Source organism: Anolis carolinensis, chromosome 5 (assembly GCF_035594765.1).
Source record: "Anolis carolinensis isolate JA03-04 chromosome 5, rAnoCar3.1.pri, whole genome shotgun sequence".
Lineage (NCBI taxonomy): Eukaryota > Metazoa > Chordata > Lepidosauria > Squamata > Dactyloidae > Anolis > Anolis carolinensis.
In genome coordinates this window covers 148,181,715-148,202,776 of record NC_085845.1, presented here as the reverse complement: position 1 = coordinate 148,202,776, position 21,062 = coordinate 148,181,715, and the positions used below count along the sequence as shown (strand labels likewise).

The 21,062-nt window shown below is 38.2% G+C and overlaps 1 long non-coding RNA gene across 1 annotated transcript in view; it reads right to left on the bottom strand.

Annotated features, from left to right (window-relative positions):
- LOC134299509 (uncharacterized) overlaps nt 1–21,062 on the bottom strand; it is a 40,778-nt gene that overhangs the window by 5,659 nt on the left and 14,057 nt on the right. The window contains exon 2 of the long non-coding RNA XR_010006728.1: nt 3,281–3,350. This is a non-coding gene — a long non-coding RNA (uncharacterized LOC134299509). The remainder of the gene's footprint in view (nt 1–3,280; nt 3,351–21,062) is intronic.

The following is a 21,062-nucleotide window of genomic DNA, read 5'->3' as shown; positions in this document are numbered from 1 at the left end:
ATCTGGTTTCTTTCTGAAAGGGTGGGCTCAATCCCTGCCAAGAAATTAGCAGGGAATATTTATTCCGAGAAACACAAGAATGTTGGTCTCTCTCTCATTGATGGATCAGTTCTTTTTTTTCCCCGAGAAAGGAGCAAAATCAAGGGGGAAGAAATTGTCAAGGTAGCTCTGACAGAAGCAAGCTTTGGAAAATGTGCTAATATATGGGGCGGGAAGGGGAAGGCATGGTTTTCATGACCTGAACATGAATGAAAAGAAGGAGGGTACATTTTCTATGTTATCATTTGATTGTGAATTACTTCTCTGATGGAGTAAGGCCATACCCAGCTGTACAGTTGGGGAAATCTGTGAGTTTTGCTTCCTCCCACCTCCTATTCAGAAATTAAGACCCAACTTCTTTCCACCCACATATAAAGAAATGTGCCAATTTTTATTAACAACAATAATGATGGTAATTCTAATTCAGCATTAATATTTTTGAATTCAACAAATTCTTCATGTTTGGTTGCTCCCACATTCAGTTAACAAAAATATATTTCTCAAATTCTTTTCCTTCCATGAAGATATATGTTAATTTTAATAAAGCTCTTGTCTGAATTAAAGTCTTATCTATTCATATCTGTTTGTACTTTGGGTAGGGTTTATAATGAATTTTCAGTCACTAGAAATTAAAATCTGATGAAGATTCATCTGAAGGACATGAGGAAAACATGCTTTCTCCTGTTTTGGAATGCACCCATCTTAGAGCTGTGATCATTTTCAAATTGTCTTTATATAGTTTAAAAATTATTGATGACCAGCTCTAATTCTTATATGGTGATTATTTTAGTGAGTAAACTGTTTGATTTGTTTTAATGAGTCCTCCTGAACAGTATTGTTTTTACTGGAAAGATAGGATGAAAACATAAATTCTCATTCAAGTTCTCATTATGCATTTAGCTGAACTGCAGTATGTTTTTAAAGGAAGATGTGCTTTTATACTTTCTTTGGTCCATGTGCTTTTGGACTACAGTTTCAATCAGCCCTCATCAGCATACATGATGATGGGAGGTCAAGGAACCAGTAGTCCAACACATGGAAGATCACAGTTACACACATCTGACAAGATATTTTACAAAGGGTAGCTGATCCATCCTTCTGTTCCTTCTCATTTCTATGTCTCTTTTTTATTTCTTTGTCTCTTTTTATTGCAGCTATAGCCTACTTTTATTTTCTAGATCTCAGGGTGATATGTGTTAAGTAGCACTGCTATGTTTTATCCAGAAACTTATTTTGATCCATAAGTTAGCTTCAGCAAAATAGCTCCATGTATTCTCCATGACATGAGACAGGCTTTCTGACATGAAAGCCTTTTAAACATTATGATATTATAGTCAATAAATGCCATATAATTTTTCAATTAATTTGTAAAATTATGTTTCACCTGAGCTTTCTACTATGATCCATCAAATATGGTGCTTTGTGTATGTTTTCTGCATTGCCCTCAAGAAGCGAATTCAGACCACTTACTGTGGTTCCAGAGAGCCAACATGATATGATAGTTTGAGTGTTGGACTACAGTTCTGTAGGAAAGAACTTGAATCCCTGTTTGGCCATGAAAACTCACTGTGTGGCCTTGGGCAAGTCACACTCTCTCAGCCTCTGTGGTCGCCAAAGTCTAACCTCCGCTGAAGAAATCTTGCCAAGATAGATTTTCCTTAATGTTGCCATAAGTCAGAAATGGTTCAGAGGCACACAACAAACTAGGGTTTCAGGTATCAGGGATGAACTCTACTCCAGTTCTTAGGGCGAGGGGAAGAAATCCCAGGGTAAGACTGCTATATTTTCATCATCATTTAGACTTAATATTTTTATTTGATGGTGTACTCTCTATAACTCTAGTTGATGTTTAATTCATCATATTTAATGATATCAATAAGGGATGACTCCTGTAATATCAACCTCAAACCATCCTCAGAATATGACCCATGAAATCACAGGGGACATTCCTAGGTTTTGATCCTGAAATCTCAGATCTTAAATAGTCTGACCTGATAACAATAATGGTTATAGGCAACTAGCACTTTGTGCTGTTGCACTTCATTATTGTTTGAGAGAGAAAAACCTATATGCTTTTAGTCAAAACATAGAAAATTGGGTTGTTGCGCATTTTCCAGGCTGTATGGCCCTATTCCAGAAGCATTCTCTCCTGAGTTCTTTGTCCCACTCTGGACCTTCCACAGATATATAAACCTCCCTTGCTCAGTTTTCCAATATACCTCACAACTTCTGAAGATGCCTGCCATAGATGTGGGTGAAACGTCAGGAGAGAATGCTTCTGGAACATGGCCATACAGCCCAGAAAATGCACAACAACCCAGTGATTCCGGCCATGAAAGCCTTCGGTAACACTTAGAAAATTGCTTTTAAGTATAGTAATAGACTGAAGTCTTCCACAACAAAACAAGTGGTAAAGGGATGCCCAGCACCGTTCAGTTATATATGGCAGTGTTGTATTTCATTTTCAAAATACATGTTATATTTTTCATATCCAATATTGTTTTTGTATTTAAAGTAAGACTGAATAAAGAAATGGTCCATCTTGATCCCACTGCTAGATTTTTTTAAACACAATTACTGTCTAATATTCAAACTCCACCATACTTAAACTGCTATCCCTTATTCTTTCTCAGGAGGCCTCTCAAAAATATGGCTTTCCCCCAATGCATCCAATATTTAAGGCATGCCTGTAACTGTTTAATCTAAAGAAAGATGTATTGGTTAAGTGTAATTTTTGGCATGTCACAATTTCAGAATTTAACTTTGTGTCTGTGTGGTCCTTGGTTTGGAGAGAATGTTCAAATCCTGAGCTCTGGAAAACAGTTGTACCACTATATTTTGGAACAGTCATCATCCTTCCTCATGAAGAGAGAGAAATCATAAGTGAATGTTCCACATTTATATCTCTAAACTTGCATCTTTCCTACTGCAGTCAATGGTACATAGCAAACAACTATTTATGCTTGAAAGAAGATGTTATGTCTTAATTTGAGTTATTTATTTTTCAAACTGAAAGCTCTCCTCAAATAACTATTGATTCTTTAGTTATGGATAATCTTTCCTGATTCCTCATATTCCTTCATATCTACAGTAAGAATCTGTTCACACAATATAATTTTCCACAATTCCCATAATACAATTTTCAGATGTTATATCACTTAAATATTTTTATTGTTCTCACCAGTATATATTTGAATTGAGTTAGCACTGAGAGAATCCTTGCTGCATTAAAAGAACTCACATAAAAGTTGGCTTCCAGCCTGCAATCGTCATCCTGTCATGATCCTTCTTCTCCCAGTTGGTATACCTCACTGCAAAGAAAAAGAAATAGCATGTTTGTTTCTGCTCAAAATATCTTAGTTTATATTTCTCAGCTAAATATTAATATGTTTCTAATTATGAAAATAATTTCTAGATAGCACCACAAATACTTGTAGCTTGGGATGCATTTTGACTGTATATGCTGACAATTCAGGAGACTAACCACCTCATCACATTGAAAGGAGAAAGCATGGGTGACCATCCCTTTAAGAGTAGAGAATCACCCATCTTATATCATCAGCAGTCCCATTTAGAGTTCACACCCACACTCTCACTCACACATGGAATCTTAAGAGCTGGCAATACATTCATCTTTTATATTCATCACAAGGTCGGTATTACGTTTTTTTTAAATCAGGAGAAACAGAAATATCCGAAAGTAAGATCCCTTGCCCTGCCCAAAGCCCCTTACATTAAAGTAGATTGATCCCACTTCTTTCCATGGGATCCTATTATTCAGCCCCAAACCCAATAGGATACAAGACAGTGACCCAGGTTAAAACTATTACTTTCAATGGGATCCTATGGTTGTGCATCAAACCCCATATGATACCAGAGACAGTGCTCTGGGTTAAAACCATTGCTCTCAATGGGATTCTATGGTTCTTCATCAAACTCCATAGGATACAAGGTTGACTCCCTCTCTACCTTCCTTCAGGAAATAACTGAAGACTTGGATGTTTCGGCAGGCCTTCGGGGATACAGTCATTAATTAATCAGCCCCAGACGGTTTTTAATAATCTATCCTGTATTTATTACAGTCTAACCATTTATGTGTTTTAAATGTAATTTTTTATCCTGTATTGTTGTTTAAATTGATATATTGTATTACTATTTTATCTTTTTTTATATTGTGATTGTGTTGTGTTACTTATATTTTGTTCTTATGTTGTTTTGGGCAGCTGCTCCATGTAAGCCGCCCCGAGTCCCCGCGGGGAGATGGTGGCGAGGTATAAATAAATTATTATTATTATTATTATTATTATTATTATTATTATTATTATTATTATTATTATTAACTGCTGACGGCTGGGCAATGAATCAGGTTGGGAAACTTCTGATGGTTCCCATCACACCTGTTTTTCAGTGGTAAACATGGGAGTAAAGTGTGATAAGAGGTAGGACATTTCTCAATGTGATAAGGTGATGTTATAAGTGATGTAATCTAGACATGATAGTCATCCAGAGACTTTGAGAGAGGGCTACAGGACTGAGGTAGGCAAAAAGACCATTGATGGTTTTATTATTTTGATGGCCTTCTGAGCTCCAGAATGCTCAATTTCCCTCCAAAGAATCATCAACATTATTTTTTACACTCCTGGAAGCCTTCAAGAGAAGCGGTTTTAAATTCTAACAGTGTACAGATCCATCTAAACCTCCAAAACATAAAACCAGAAGATTTCAGGTGCAATCGATAATGGTTTGGTGATGAAACATTGTTCCTGGAACTGTCTGAAGTTTGTTCTTACTCTGGGTGAATATTTATGCTCAAAAGCCTTCCTCACTGCTCTTGCAGCCCCTGTCCTCTCAGAAGAACACTTCTGTCTACATAGTGACTGTGGAGTGACCTAATAGGACCCATTCATCCCCTACCTCTGCAGAAAGTATCTAAAATCTGATCAGCAAAAGGACACATCCCAAAGAAGAAACCAAACTTAAATGCTCACATAGCATAACTAATTCAAATATTATTCAAGTCAATGGTTGCCAGAAACACCTGAATAGCAGCAGCAATAACAACGCTCTGTGCTCCTTCTCCAAACTGACATCTGATATACTCAGGCCAATAGGAAGGAAGCAACTCCCCAAAGCTGACACAGAAAAATATTTACATAAAACCACTTATCCAGAATTATCCAAATCAGAAGATCAAGTGCACAGACTGGAGCTATTCCTCTATACCCATAGTCCTCAGGGCATTGCTTCCACATATCAAAGCACACATTTTCAGTGTTTGAGTGTTTTTGTGTCGACCACACCATGATGCAATTGTCATATCCCCAAAGCTGTTGCTTACTGGTAGGGACAAGAAAGAGGCAAATCAGATGTTATTGAACTGGACTAATCAGCATTCCTCACCACTGACTATGCGTGCTAAGGATAATGGGAATTGTAGTTTGACAATTTCTGGAAACTTACACAATGCAAACCCTATCAAATATTGAGTGTGGGCAAGATAATCCAGTATACCTACATGCTGCTCAAAACATTGATAGACTATGTAAATATAAAGTGGCTTCATATCCCCTCAAGGAGGCTTTCTTGTTACTTAAACCATGACATTGCCCAATTGTTTACCTCTCAGATCTCAACAAAAATTGTGCTCTGACCTTGGCAATTCCATGCACTATATATTTCTGCTTTGTTTCCATTAAATGGAGGGAAATCCAATTTCAGGTGAACATAACATCCCCAGCACAGTTATTATATCTGCCATCAGATTGTAGAAGAGGCAGGATAGTAGTAGGGGAAAAAAAAACATTGTTTATCCTTGGTCAATGGTGACAAAATCCCACCCTTAGGAAATCTAGTGCAATGCAACTCATTTGTCTGAACAGTATTCAGGGACAAAAGGCAAGGCCCGTTACTTTAAAATTTGTAAGAGGAAGAGTAATGAGCTAAAACATGAAGAAGAAAAACATTCAGGTTAGATGTGAGAGACAAATTTTCCACAGTTACAGCAATTTGGCATTGGAAAATAACTACTAAGGGAACTAGTCAAGCTATTGTCAGTTAAATTATGCTATTCGGGATTAGATTGGATATAGCTCCAGAGAGAACAATGAAGAAAAACATTGTGTGTGTTGCATAAGGTTTGAATGGGAGACCTGTAAGGGCTCTATTTATTGTTCATTTTTTCCACAATGCCTACACTATTTCAAATTATGCTATTATTAGAGATGCAAATACAGATGCCTGAAAACTGTCTGGATTCAAGACTGAGTTAATGGTTATCACCCGGTTTGTATAATCATGTCATTCTCTATATTGTCTTACTCTTTTGGCATTATATACTTATGATGACCACTGAACAAAACAAATATATTCTAATTGTGATGATTCATGCCATTCATAAAACATTATAAAATTAATAACAATTATCCCATTTACTACATGCTTCAACTGACTATTAAACCAGCTGCAAACAATTTATACGTTGGAATTTTGCCAGCAAGAAGAACTCTGAAACTGCATTCTTCAGCCCAGCTGCAAAAAAATAATAATGCTCACAATGTGGTCTTCCAACATATTTTTCCTCCAGACATGGTTCTGCCCGTCTGCATCAACGTTTCTACTTTATTTGGGGGGGGGGGGGGGGACTTGGAAAAGAAATGAGTGTAAAGTAAGCTTGGAAAATTAAAAACAAATCACATTGACAAGTTCTTTAAAAAAAAAACCAAGCCCATCAGAACAATTTTTTAAAAGTTATTGAGAGAAAAACTGGCTAGATCACATAGACAAAATTTAAATGTACAACCTTTCTCTGGCATGACTTCAATGTTGGTGGTCTACCACTGCTCGTGTTGTCAATGCATAGCAGCTGGAGGAATATCCATATGGCTAATGCAAGTAGTATTTATCTGCATCAGCAAGTTATGTCTACTGTAGTGCATGAGACACCATGATCACAATTAAATGTTATCCCTGACCTGTGCAAAGATGCCATAGGAAATCATACCCCAAGACACTCAAATCCTAGAACAATGCCTTCATTAAAAGGACAGAATGTCAGTGAATTTGCAAGTTCACCAAGACTGATTTTCATGCTGGTTGTAAGCTTTTGCCTTTGTGTCCTGAAACAAAAACTCAAAACTATGATGTGGAATTCAATCTGGTCCCATCTTCACTGCATTAACTAAAACGCCAATGAGTCCAGGGGAAAATAACTCCAGATAAAGTTGCATGCTATCAATATATTGGAGACTAGGGGCACTTCCACACAGGCCAAAAATCTGCACCAAAGCTGGTTTTAAAAATCCATTTTGGCACGGATTCCCATCCTCACTCCAACCAAAAAACCCCAAGCTTTCCAGGGGGTGGGGTTTGACTTTATGCCACCCTGATGAATTCAGCCACACTGAAGCCCCCAAATTTCTCCATTAAAAGTAAATAAATGTATGTGGCTGACATAACGTTCCTCCTCGAACCCGCCTAGTGGGAGGAAATTACATGCCAGGAGACGGTGGTGAGAAGGAAAATCCCTCTTCACCCTTTGTCCCCCGTCTCCTGACACATCATTTCCTTGCACCCTCCTGGCACAAAGAGAAACATTATAACAGCCGTGTAAGTTTTATTTACTTTTTATGGAAAAATTTGGGGTTTGGGGGAGGGTGGATGCCCCCTCAGTTGTTTGGGCTCCTGGAGCCCAAAAATCCCCAAGATGGTTATATGGGCAGGGGCCAGCAATCATGTGACATGGTCCACGGGTTCAATCCATATAAGGTCCACACCTAGTAGGACCCAGATTTTACCTGGTTTGTTCCAAATTAATTCAGTTTTACCAGAGGTGTCGTTTGGATGCCTCTGGCAAAATTGAGTTTTTGGGCCTATCTGGTTGAGCCCTAGGGGTGAATCTTGATGGGTCAGAAACAGCAAAGCTAATTCAGATCAGTATCACCAGAAGCTAGATTGTACACCTCTGAATTGGCTTGGAACCTGAATGAAGGCTACACTCTGAGTCCCTAAACCACTCCAAATGGCTGTATGGCAGCTGTACGGCCAAGTGACATCAGGGATGGTTTGGTGCCGCTTATCTGAAACCCTTACCATGTTCCCCTTGATCTATTTGTGATGCCCAACAGGCATGAAAATAATACTGTTTGTTGCTAGGCCCCTCAAGTGAAGATATGAGCGACAAGTGAAAGGCAAAACCATTACCCCACAGCTGTGTTTCTAAAACAGGATCACTGAACCTCTGCATCATCACAACCCAAAGGGCTACTCCAACACACTATTAAAATGTTGTGGCTATCACCAAAAATCAGAGGTGCTACCAGGTTCCTGCTTCCTTATAATTGCACTTATGTCACAATACCAGAGGTTACCATGGCATTCTCCCATATCATAAAGCAGAATGTCTTCCTGGCTAGCACAACTTTTGCAGGGATTTATTCATTTTTTGTGGTGAATTTTAGAAGCATAATATTGGCAGCCAGTAGGAATGGCAATTGCCTCATAAATGGCCAGAGGGGCCCATGATATGCACTCCCAGCATGAATGTAAGCAACTACAAAAGCCTGAAGGTTATTTTCATTGTGCTGTATTGCATAATATAGGAAGTCAAAACAATGAGATATCTCCCTTCCATTTCTTAACTGAAATTCATGTCGCAAGATTGTAATTTGCCAAGTATTCACTGTAACGTGTATGTTCAAGGTGAAATTCACTCTGGAATCATTAAAAAACTTTATGAACCTTCATAGTAAATCTGTAGCCCAGCTCAGAGTGAGCCTGGTTTGATTTATGATTTATGTTCAGACAGGGTGCAATAACTACATAAGACAGGTGTTAAAAGGAACCGCAACTGAACTTTATGGAGGGGCTTTCAGACACAGAACAGGCAACATCCTGCTTTGCTGCAGATGGCTGCTTCCCAGAGGATCTTCTAGAGCTGGAAATAGGAACAAAGTTTCCAGGTATTTTTCTCCAACTTTTAACCCATGTCTCTTCCACGCTACACAATTACAGCACTTTAAAGCCATGTTGATTCTCCTGGTTCCATCTTATGGAGTCTTGGGATTTGCAGTTTCATGAGACTTATCTTCAAGGTAGTTCAAGTGTCTCACCAAACTACAAATCCCATTGCTCTGTGGAATGCAGCCACACACAGTTTTTAAAGTGGTATCTAAGTGCTATAATTATATAATTGTGAAAAATGTGTACACTTCTACCACCAGTGCCATTCCTTCAGTCACCCCACTTAGGGGTGAGAATTGTTTGACACTCTAGATCAGAGGTTCAAAAACTTTTTTCATCCACAGAGCCCTTTTTGAAAGAAAAGTTTCTTGTAGATCCCCAATAAATATTTATATATTATATTATATATTATATCATAAGTAGTGTGAATACAGTAGAGTCTCGCTTATCCAACCTTGGCTCATCCGACACTCCGTATTATCCAACGCCCCTGCCCCCCCCCCCCCGAAAAAAGCACACACAAATTGGTGCTGCCTACCCGGGAGCATGACTGCCCCACCCACACCACTCCTGGTGGCAAGGATCGCGGTGCAAAAATAGAGTGCAGTGGGTCCATTGAGCACATGTGTCCAGCCTGCACCAGCTGTATCCCACCCCTTCGACAGATGCCAGGTTCCTGATTCTGCTGCTATCACCTTTGCAGTTGGGACCCAGCCCGGTGAGTGAGCGAGTGAGGAAGGGAGAGAGCAGGGTAGGGAGCTGGGACCCAGAGGTGAAAGGAAGGGGAGGCCCCAGAAGGAAGGGGGAGCACTGGGCCCTGCTCCCTCCCTCCCAAACAGTCACACACAGCAAAACCCCACCCCACCCCCCACGACCAAGTGCCTGCCAGGAGTGATACATTTGTAAATACAGTAATTACTACATAATATTACCATGTATTGAACTGCTTTTTCTGTCAATTAATTGTAAAATATGACATTTTGAAAAGAGTATGCGTGGCAAAGAAAGGAGTATGGGCAGTGAGAGAGGTGGAGAAAGGGATTGATTGGCAAGGAAAAGAGCCTGGGCAGCAAGGGAAGTGGGGGAAAGCTCAAAACTTGCGTTTTTCAGGAGGAGGAAAGAGGAGTTTGTGGGAAGCAACATGGAGCTGCAGAGCTCCTCACTATCACTCACGGAGCCCCAAGGGCTTCGCAGAGCACAGCTTGAGAACCCCTTTTCTAGGTATTGTTACATTTCAACCTCCAGAAGCCCTGGCCAGAATTGTCAGTTGTGGAATGATGGGAGCTGCAGTTCAGCAACATCTGAAAAGCTTCACAACATAAAACCCCTGACTTAGAGCAGACAGAGCTTCTTCAACCTTTCCACTTTTGGTCCAAGAAATATTTATGTGACCCTGGGTATCACAGTTATAGAAAATGGGTATAAAAATCAAATATTTAATAATAACAAATCAGCATTTGCAAGGCTTGCTAAACAGCTGTTCGGCAGGGGAACTCTCTCCTCCGGACTGTGGTGGAGGCTCCTTCTTTGGAGGCTTTTAAGCAGAGGCTGGATGGCCATCTGTCGGGGGTGCTTTGAATGCGATTTCCTGCTTCTTAGCGCTGGATGGCCCATGAGGTCTCTTCCAACTCTACTATTCTATGATTCTATGTTTCTAGGCTGATTTTTCTTTTAATGACATACAGCTAAAGTATCCCCTCCAAAGTATAAACTCTGCCCCACAGATTCATGTAAATGCCCAAAACAGCCTCTAGGTGATGTTTAGAAAACTTTTCAAGACCCTAACATTAAGCTAAGGGAACCCCATTTGGGGTCAAGAACCACAGTTTAAGAAGAGGGGGCCTGGGGGAGGGAAGAACCAGGATCCCAGAGAATCGGGATGGCTGGGGAATTGACTCCCAGGACTGCAGAAGCAGTTTCAGGAGTCAATCCCCACGGGCCCAGCACTTGGAAAAACCCAGACCTTTGCTTAAGGTAAAGATATTTTCAGGTGTTTTATTTATTCAGAGCAAACTAGGAAAACTCTCAGGTAAAAGTGGGACAGGTCCCACATTTTGAGCATGTCTGAAAGGGTCTTAACTATCATAATTGTAAATCCCCCCCATCTGCCCTAACAGCCAGCAGCCATATCAAGCCACTTGTGATCAGAACACAGGTCATATCAGAATATAATTTGGAACAAAATACTTTAGGCAAAAAACAGGTGATACTTCAGGTTGTTGGAAACTCCAAAATATCTAAATCTTACAGTAGTCTAGACAATTAGACTGGGTCCTTTTCAGCCTCATTTCTTGTCCAGGTCAAAACTGCAGACACCATCTTTTTCCTGTGCAGTGGAAGAGACTGGCTTACTGTATATCACCCTTGATGCTGCTCCTTGTCAGCCACAATGAGCACCTAGTCATCACCACTGTTACCTCTCCCCAAGCTAGGTTTACAAACTATTCATGTTTACAATCAGTGGTACAACCTCAGAGATTCATGCTTCTGGGTAGCAAAGTTCACTCATTGGTGGGAAGGAGCTGAATATGCCATTCTTCAGCTAACTGCAGAATCGTATCCTTTAGTGAGGCTAGCTGGTTTTGTGGAGTTAGATTGAAAGATGTAGCATAGCCATGACACCATGACTGTCTGTCTGTTGAAGGATGTTGGCCAATCATTTACTGTGCAGAGGATGAGGTTAGTCAAAAATGTTTTATCTAATGGTATTCTGTTTGAAATTATCTCAGCTTTTACTATGTGGGCACTAGATTTTGCTTATAAGTGACAATGAAATAGTTTAATATGTAACATTCCATTATGAAATGTACAGATTAATTGTTTGCTTTAGGAACATAACCACCAAAACAAAATCTACAATCCACAAAGGAGCAATTCCTTTATTGTTAAACCAAAAGCACACAAAATGCATGTTGCAAGTGTTGAAAGCTCTACTGGCTTCTTCATCAGACCAAATACATTAAAAATAAGAAAAGTGATGGTGTTGCAGTCACAGTCATATATTTTGTTTTAGATGGGGGTTTTTTCTGTTGTTCAGTTGGGGATCTCATGAAAGAAAGAATCTACACACACCTTTTTGGTCAGAAACAAAAGTTGGTAAACTCTAATACCTTTTACAGCAGTAAAGCAACTTCTCTTGGGATACAGGATGCCCCTGTCCTTTTGTGAAGCCACAGGTCCCTTTCTTAGGCAGAGTGCAACATTTCTTTACAGGTCCACCATGAGACTCACCAAAGGTAAAGCTACAAGAGATCTGCATTCCAGGAAACAATGTCTGTGAACAGTTTAATGATTTTGTTCTTCTTTAAATCTCTTTGCCAAGAATCCTTACTGGATTAAGTATTCAACACCAAGAGATTAAAGATGTATATCCCTATAGCTACCATTGAATACATTGCCAGATAATCGCAGGGATTATCTTTCTAAGGAAGTAGATCAAAGCTTTATTTTCTTGTGGATATCAGATAATAAAGGGCAAGGCTAAACCAAACTCTCATCACTTTTACATCTATCGCCCAGCTAGTAGAACAAGACTAAATAGGAATGCACATAAAGCTAAAGCCAGTCAGGAAAGCTTCATGACTATAAAGCTGCACTACTAATGTAATGAAAGGAATACAGCAGACCATGGCAGTCTACAAGAAACCTTTAAAGTGAGAATTTTAAAAAGCAATTGCAAACCTCTTTAAAAAAAATAGTAATTTGCAAGTAAAGTTGTAATGGTGCAAGATATACTGGCCAATGATTCTTTACAAGAAGGTGCTAAAATATTCCTTTCCATATCAAAACTAACAATTTTATTCCAAACACTATAATATTCAGTAATACAACTTTCAAAGTGCAGAGAAGGAGACCCTAACTTTACACTGGGTAAAACGTGATGTGTTTAATTTTCTTCCTTTTCTATACATGGAGTTTGTTTCCAAAAGGTATTAAAACCAAAAATGTATATTGAAATATGAATTATAGGCAGCAGCACATGTTTGCCTAGGAGTAGAATAATATGTACAGATTGTCTAGGAGACACTCACACTCAGCCCATGGTTATGTACAGATCAAAACTATTAAAATGTATAGCAAAAGAATGCATATCCTCAGCACAGTTTTTTCAATTCCTTAAAAAACTTTTCAGGTCATTTGATACCTTTTGGAAACAAGCTCTACATATGTTATCTCAGGGCAGTTTCAGATATGACTAAAATGTAGGCAAAAGTGGGTTAAACTAATGCGTTTTTGCCCACATTGTCGGCCCCACCCCATCCCAAATTTCCCTCCCAGGGTGGCTACATGCAATCCCAGGGTAATCAAAGATTGACCCAGGAGGATATCCAGCCATCTTCCAGCCCCCAATTCCCTTCCAAAAAACTTTTCCCACTGGCTTGCCAGGCACAGAGGACCTCTCTAGAGAGCTGTGGAGTCGCTTCAGAATGACACTGGAGGGGGGGATTCCTCCTTTTGGAAGCCTGAAGAAGCAAGATGGTTGTGTCCCCATAGATCCAATACCCCATTAGATACTTTCAGGAAGGCCTGTATCTAATAGGGTGTCAAATTAATTTAGAACAAACCAAGGAAACCTAGATTCTTTCCGAATTAATTCATTTTTACCAGAGGCATCATTTGGACACCTCTGATAAAAACAGAGTCAGGTCCCAGTTTTTAGGCTTGTCTGGATAGGCCCTCTGAAACTAGAGAATGTCATTTTTATAAACGAAGTAATGTGAATTTATAAAAAGATCCGTGTGCCATGCCATGATTTGTAGCACCTTTCTCCTTATGGAAAAGAGAAAAAGGCTCACATGCAATCACATGACCAAGTCTTGAAGTAGTTTGAGTCATGGGGATGCTACATAGAAATGTGAAGCAGAAGTATTTCATAGTTTCTGGCTCATTGTGAAATGCGGTTTTATTATACTTTTCCTTCTTGAATAGAACCTAAATACTAGGCTTGAGTGATCCATGAAAAAATTGATTCTAAACTCGCTTCAAAAGTAGGGGGTGTTAGCTTCGTTCTCCTGCTTTTTGAAAGCTATTGTGATGAAATTTGCCAGAATGGAAGCAAAAATTAACCACTCTTTGCCTATCAAGTTTCATAATGTTTGACCCATCCACTGATTTTGGGGGAATTTTAAAACGACATTTTTTAAAATGCTAGCAGAACAAAGGCCATGCCTCTCCCTCCATCTCCCTTCCACTTTGATTGGCTTACCGCAAGGCTTCTGGGAAATGGAGTTTTTTTGTAGGCAATGGCGACTTGCTTCATTTCCACTTAAATAAATGATGAAAATTCAGAGGCTTCATTCTCCTGCTTTTTGAAAGCTATTGTGATGAAATTTGCCAGAATGGAAGCAAAAATTAACCACTCTTTGTCTATCAAGTTTCATAATGTTTGACCCATCCACTGATTTTTGGGGAATTTTGAAACAACATTCTTTAAAAATGCTAGCAGAACGATGGCCCCGCCTCTCTGTCCCTCTTCCTTCCACTCTGATTGGCTGAAAGGCATGCCAACATGGCTTCTCCTCTCAGAGGGGCTACAGCTACATCCGAAGACATCAGAAACAGATGAAAAAAAGGTACTTCTTGATTCAAATTTGTAATATTTGGAAGGCAGTGAGCAGATGTTTCAAAAATCACTTCAAAAGTGCTTTTGATCCGAATTTTAAACGAATTTAATGGACTAACGAAAAATTTGCTCAACCCTACTAAATACTATGCATACTGAATAGACTTTATGTGCATGCATGAGGATGACTGTTTGACTGGATGCATTGTTTTTTGCAAGACATGACCATGTTTTCCTTCTCTATTCACAACAGACTAGGCTATGAAATATGAAAGGGGCTTCTATTTCCAAAATGAGAGAAGAAAGGTGAGTCAAAGCATAAGGCAGTTGGACTTCACATTCTCCCTGTATTTTTCACATTGAACGCAACTCTTAAGTTTGATATAGTGAGAAAAATTGAGGCAAATTTCATAAGCCAAGTAACTTTGTGCATAGGTGCCTTAAATAACTCAGAATCAGATGTTCTGCTAAGAATTCCAAAGCTACCGCCTTGATCTAAGTTGGAGTCTCTTCTATTGACACAGCTGAAATCTTACATTCATACTCTCTCTCTTTCATATTAAACATCTGACTAGTAATAAAGAACAGTGCTAGAAAACTGGCAAAATATTTGACTGTATGACATTCTACTTGTACAGAGGTTGGTGAGACCATTCCTGAGTAATTTTTTGCTGATGCAGCAAGTCTTAAAATGGAGCTATTAAATGACCACTTTCGCCTTAACGTTTTGCAATTCAGCACAAATTTTAATGTTATGCAATAACTAACTGGAAGAAAACATTGGTACACATTACGAATTGCATTTATTGTTCTGCTGTATCATACTAAGCTTTATCAGCAACATTTTTAAATTCCAAAAATGCAGTTTTCTTGTTAAAACACTCTCACATTGTCTGAGTTGCCTGGAAAGTGTAAACATCTTATCTTGGTGAAATGTGACCTCTACAAATAAAATTATCTGTAGCACTCTATAAAGTGCCTCTACAAAAATATATGAAATTTGGATGATTTACAGCCATGAAACAATATACAGTTCCTCTTTATAATCTAGGCTTTGTAAAATTTTAATCTGTATTTAATTAAATGACAGTGGGATATTGTCAGTGGATTGTGATGATGCACAAAAACAATACCTCTTTCTTTAATTTTCTCCTTTTAAGGATTTTGTGTGGGACTTAATGCAGCTTCCCCCAATAATGCATGTTGTGTAGAAAAAATGGTTTTTACTTCTCTTTCATGCCAGATAATAATATTTTATCTCCTGCCTTGCAGACAATTTAATTTTAAAATACTTTATCTTTAGTTCTATCTTTATATACAGAAAAGCAATTCTCTACATTATTATTGATTGAAACACACTTTATTTTGCACTAGCTATATTTTTCTTCTGGGATATTTTTTCCCTTGGGGTAGTGGAGTTGGGGAGAGGTAGAACACTACAAAATGGGTTTGTAATTTGAATGAATGAGCTTTTGTATCAACATTTTGGCCTGGAGCCATTTAAAAGCTTGTATGGACATTGGCCCATTGTTTCAAGTGGGATTGGCATTCATAGGTAGGACTCGGTGCCTACATTGGCTTCACTCATTCTCAAATGGTAATGAGACTCACTCTCATATTGGTCAAATATTGGCAACATAAAAGATACAAATACTGTACATATGGGCTTCCATTAAAACGTTTGCATGTTCTGAGAGTTTTCAAATGCTTTTATGAGTAAGGCATATGGCCAGTGGGAAAACATCCTTGTCTGAATGCCATTACATTTAATGCATTACTTCCAAGCTCTATTAAAACTCATGCTTCTGATGATAGTCTGGAGGCGGGACAGGTTTAAATTATAAGCCTTTGCATCCATCTAAATGTAACTGTGATACGTTTCTATGATGCTTACTACATCTGTTGTTGACTATTTCTGGATGTGGAGAAATTCAGCAGCATTACAACCAAACATTAATTTGGACTTAATTCTTTATAAACTCACAAACTTCTTCTTCAATTAGAACACCAAACAGTAAGAAAGTTCATTATTGGTCAATGCAGTCAAACAAATACATTCAAATCTTGACTATGAATCTATTGCCTCTAAATGGAAGAACACTCGGGAGCATATTTCCAGCATATTTGGATTAACTAGTTTGCTTTATACAGGTCATTAGCCAACCTTTCATAAGAGTTCAATTATGTCACATTTGTAGATTAAAGGAACAAGTAGTTTTAATTTGTGTTGACCATGACAGCTAAGGATGCTGGTATCAGAATTAAAATTAGTCATTGTAATTGTGAAGAAATTTACAATTTGTTTTTAAAATGCTAATCCTGTCTGATAAGTCAAGCTGAAGAATATAAATGTGAATACCGTAAATAAAAGAAGGCAAATACATTTGGTATTTGTTATTAACCAAGGAAGAGACAGAAATAAAACAATACATATATAAGACAAAAAGACCAACAGAAATAAAAAACAACCTTCATCATCAACTTGATTTCCTGTCTTCTGACCTTAGATAGCAAATGCAAGCTTCATAGTTGTGGTTAGGGGGGAATGTAACTCCAGTGTCACAAAAATGATATGTATTTTCTTTTATTGGGTCCAAAACGTGGTGCATATAGTGGAGCATTTCAGCCTGCTGCTTATTTTGGAATAAATAGCATGGCCACTGTATCTGTAGAACTGGAATCTATGGTTTCATTTGTTCACATACAACAAAATATGTCATCTCTAGGCAATTTCCAGGTCCTCCAGCATGACTCTATAGTACTGGGATAATTCAATAATTTCACAAATTCACGCAAAGTCTGGGAACATTTACTGAGAATTACATTATTTTGATTTCAGAGCAAATGCTTTCCACTTAAAATATTTTTATGACCAAACTGCAAAGGCCTATACATGTCTACCTAGAAAGAAGTCCTTTTGAGTTTTATTATTATTTATAATTTTCTTTGTTTATTTAATTTATATCCCACCATTCTCTTTGTATAAGTTTAACAGTAATGGTGGTATTGTGTCCCATTCCCTAGCTGTTGGTTTCTCATGGCCTGGATGACCATTATTGGAATAAAATGTTGCTTTAGCTAAGCTTTTAGTCTGATCCGAAAGAGCTTTTCTTGAATATATGTAGGCCAGCAATCTCAGTCGTTGTCCACCATACTCTTTCTCCTGCAGCACAAAGACTATGAATGCACATAAATATTTGCCTCTCCCCTCAGAAAAAAATATGCATGGTATCTGTAAGAATGTATGAGTTATATTTAACCCTGTAAAATATTTCAAAAATGTCTAAAGGGGCTTCAAATGTGTGTCACACTTGTGAAAAAGCAAGAAAAATATCTGGATCCACATTCATAGAGGGATGGAAGAGGTTTTAAAAAATTAAAATAAATATAATTGAAACTAGACTTTTTCCCCTACTTGAAATTGGAAAGATGAAAATGAGTGGGAAAATTGGAAGATTATTTGAATACATGAAAACTGTGGCCAGACTGTTATATGTCCCAAAATAGATAGATATGGATAAATCAATGAAGAAGAATGGAATAAAGTCGTGGGGTATATGAAAAAAAAATTGGGAATATAGGAAATTTTAGGCTTTGATAGTTAATTAAAATTATATACAAGTAGAAGTGATGTTAAAATGGTTAAAATGTTAAGTGTAAAATATTCACATGTCCCAAACAATAATAAGGAGGGAAATGTACTAGGTAACATATAATCACAGTCTGGCAAGTGGGAAGTCACATATGTTCCTGTTAGGTGTGGAGTTATAATTATTAGTTAGCGTAGTAAGTAAATATGTATGCATCTGTGTTGTTGTCTTATACTTAAGTTGCTTGTATATGGTTATATCACTTAGTCATTATATGTAGTTTTATAATATTCATTATCATTTTGTTAACATATGCAGAGTATGATTCACCTTCAGAATTTAGAGAGGACAACCAGTATCTTTAACTTAATTTTTTTTAAAATGTGTCTATGCAAAGTATACAAAAGAAGATGTTTTCCCCATCCTTGGTCTGTGTTATTCATTACTTTGGGGGGACCTTTTCATTACACAAAATGTTTTGCAATTATATTGGCTGTCTTTACTCATCAAAAAAGTTTAGCTGCCTCGTGGAGGGAGATTTCATTAGATGCTACATCTCTCCACTTGAATGAAGTGACACCTCTTGTTATTTTTCTTGTCACTCTGTTTATCCCTGGAACCCTTGTGTTGCTGACTGAATGTCAGGAAGATCAATGTGAAATGGGATTGCACCCAGTTACCCTGCCTCAAATGTGATACGATACTTGTCTGCACAAAACCTCCCAAAACACAAACGTGGGAAAGGGACAAGGGACACAAGCCTACTCCCCTTCCTGTGTTTTTTATTTACTTAGTTACTTAATTTCCTACATTTCTCTTAATATGGGACTCAGGTAGCTTGAAATATAACTTAAACAAAATATAACTAAAATAATATATAATTAAAAAGTTTGAAAAACATTAAACTACCAATCCAATGAAAACCTTAATTTAGAAAAACTACAACACATTGAAAAAAGTAAAATAATAAAAAAGCACAACACCTCCATCAAAATTCCTTCTCTTCCAATCAGTTAAAAGCCTGTTCAATAAAAAAGCCTTTGTCTGACAGGAAATATTGAGTAGAACGATAGTCAACTGCACCATCATAGTCTGAAACAACCACTAAGAAATCTCTGTCCTGAGCCTATGAGGGTGGTGGGCCTGAAAGGAAGTCCTCCCTGGGAATTATAATGTTTACTAGGCTCATATTGCTATTCAAAGCAAAAACCAAGGTACAACCAATAAAACCTGCAGAAGAAAATACAGACATGTCTCAAAGTATTCAATTGATGAATGACTTATTGATAAAATACCCAATGAGTTTCAATCTGTGGGTACTTTCACAAGTCTTGTTCAGGGGCTATTAGAAATTTAATTTCAGAAATTTAATGAATAAAAGAAAAAAAACCAATGTCAATAATATCATTCATCAATTGAACACCTTGAGAGATGTCCCCCATTTCTTCTGCAGATCATTTTTTACATCTTAACGTTCAATGTATTTATTAATTTACAGAGGGCTTAGATGGCAAAACTATGATATAGGATATTCAACATGTCATTAGAAATTATAAAATGCTTTATTTCTCTGAACAATGATGTATACATGCTCTTTCCACCTACAATCTTAATGAAAATATCCATCATAAACCATTATTCACCTTTAAACAGTAAGTTTTCATTTATCTCCCTCCTGCCACCTCCTGTCTGATATTTTCCTTCCAGAAATTCCATCTGTGAGAGGTTCAAAACTGTTAAATTAGGCTTATGCAGAATGTTAACCCGGCTCTACAGCTCTGAAGTTCAGTGGGCCCTTTGCACCTGCTGAGATGTGGCTACAGAATCTTCTCCTTATATTCAATGGCATAGTAAAAATGATATCCCTTATATATAATGGCAAAATCAAGATTTGCTTTTTGTATCTCTCTCTCTCTCTCTCTCTCTCTCTCTCTCTCTCCACACACACACACACATACACACACACACACACATATATTCAAGTCATGTATGGTTGAATTCCTGTATGCAAAATCTATGGATATGGAGGGTCGACTTCAAGTTACTTTGAATCATATAAGACCAATGTGGCCAAAGACATTTCCCCAGTATTACACCCCCCTCCCCTATCCAAATCCTTTCTTTGCTTCTCGGAGCTGTGTCTTTTTCTCCAAGATACATATCCCCAATGTGGATTATCTGGTGTTTTATTCAATATTTATTAAGGCTTTCAATTAAGTTTTACATATTTATAACTGGGGAGGGGGGTGCCTCAAGGTTGGGTAGAAGTATTTCCTCAACGTCTAGTCTCCTCATCTTCTGAGAGAGCGAGAACAAGTGAGAGAGAGAGAGAGAGAGAGAGAGAGAGAGATTTTATATTCCTCAGATGCTGAAGACATCTGTAACCCCCTAGAACATGAATCCCTTCATTCATCATAAGTCATACTATGGACCTCATCACACGGATGAGGTCCAACATTGCGATTTGCCGGCCTCTGTGACAAATCAAGGCAGCAACAAGGCAATCCCGGTGCCCTGGCTGGCAGCTGATGCTTCCCCATCACACGTGGAAAAGTGTTTCCATACGACTTAATCCCAGAGTAGTCCCGTTGTTCCTAACGGAACACAGGGAGGCTACCGTGTTGGAGGTGCAGTGTCCTACCACGCTGCTGCCCCAGTTCAACCACAGAGCCCCACCAGAAGTAAGCCTACATCCTCTGATGGGTAGTGTGGGGCTCCATGAGTGAACTGGGGCAGAAGTGTCCTAGGAAACTTATTTTTTATATGTGATGAGGTCAGTTCCATCACAGGGGTCAGTTCCATCCTGCTTTAAGCAGGCGGTAGTAAAACCACTACTAAAAAGCCCTCGCTTGATCCATCTGTTTGTAACAACTACAGACCAATCTCCAACCTCCCGTTTTTGGGCAAGGTTC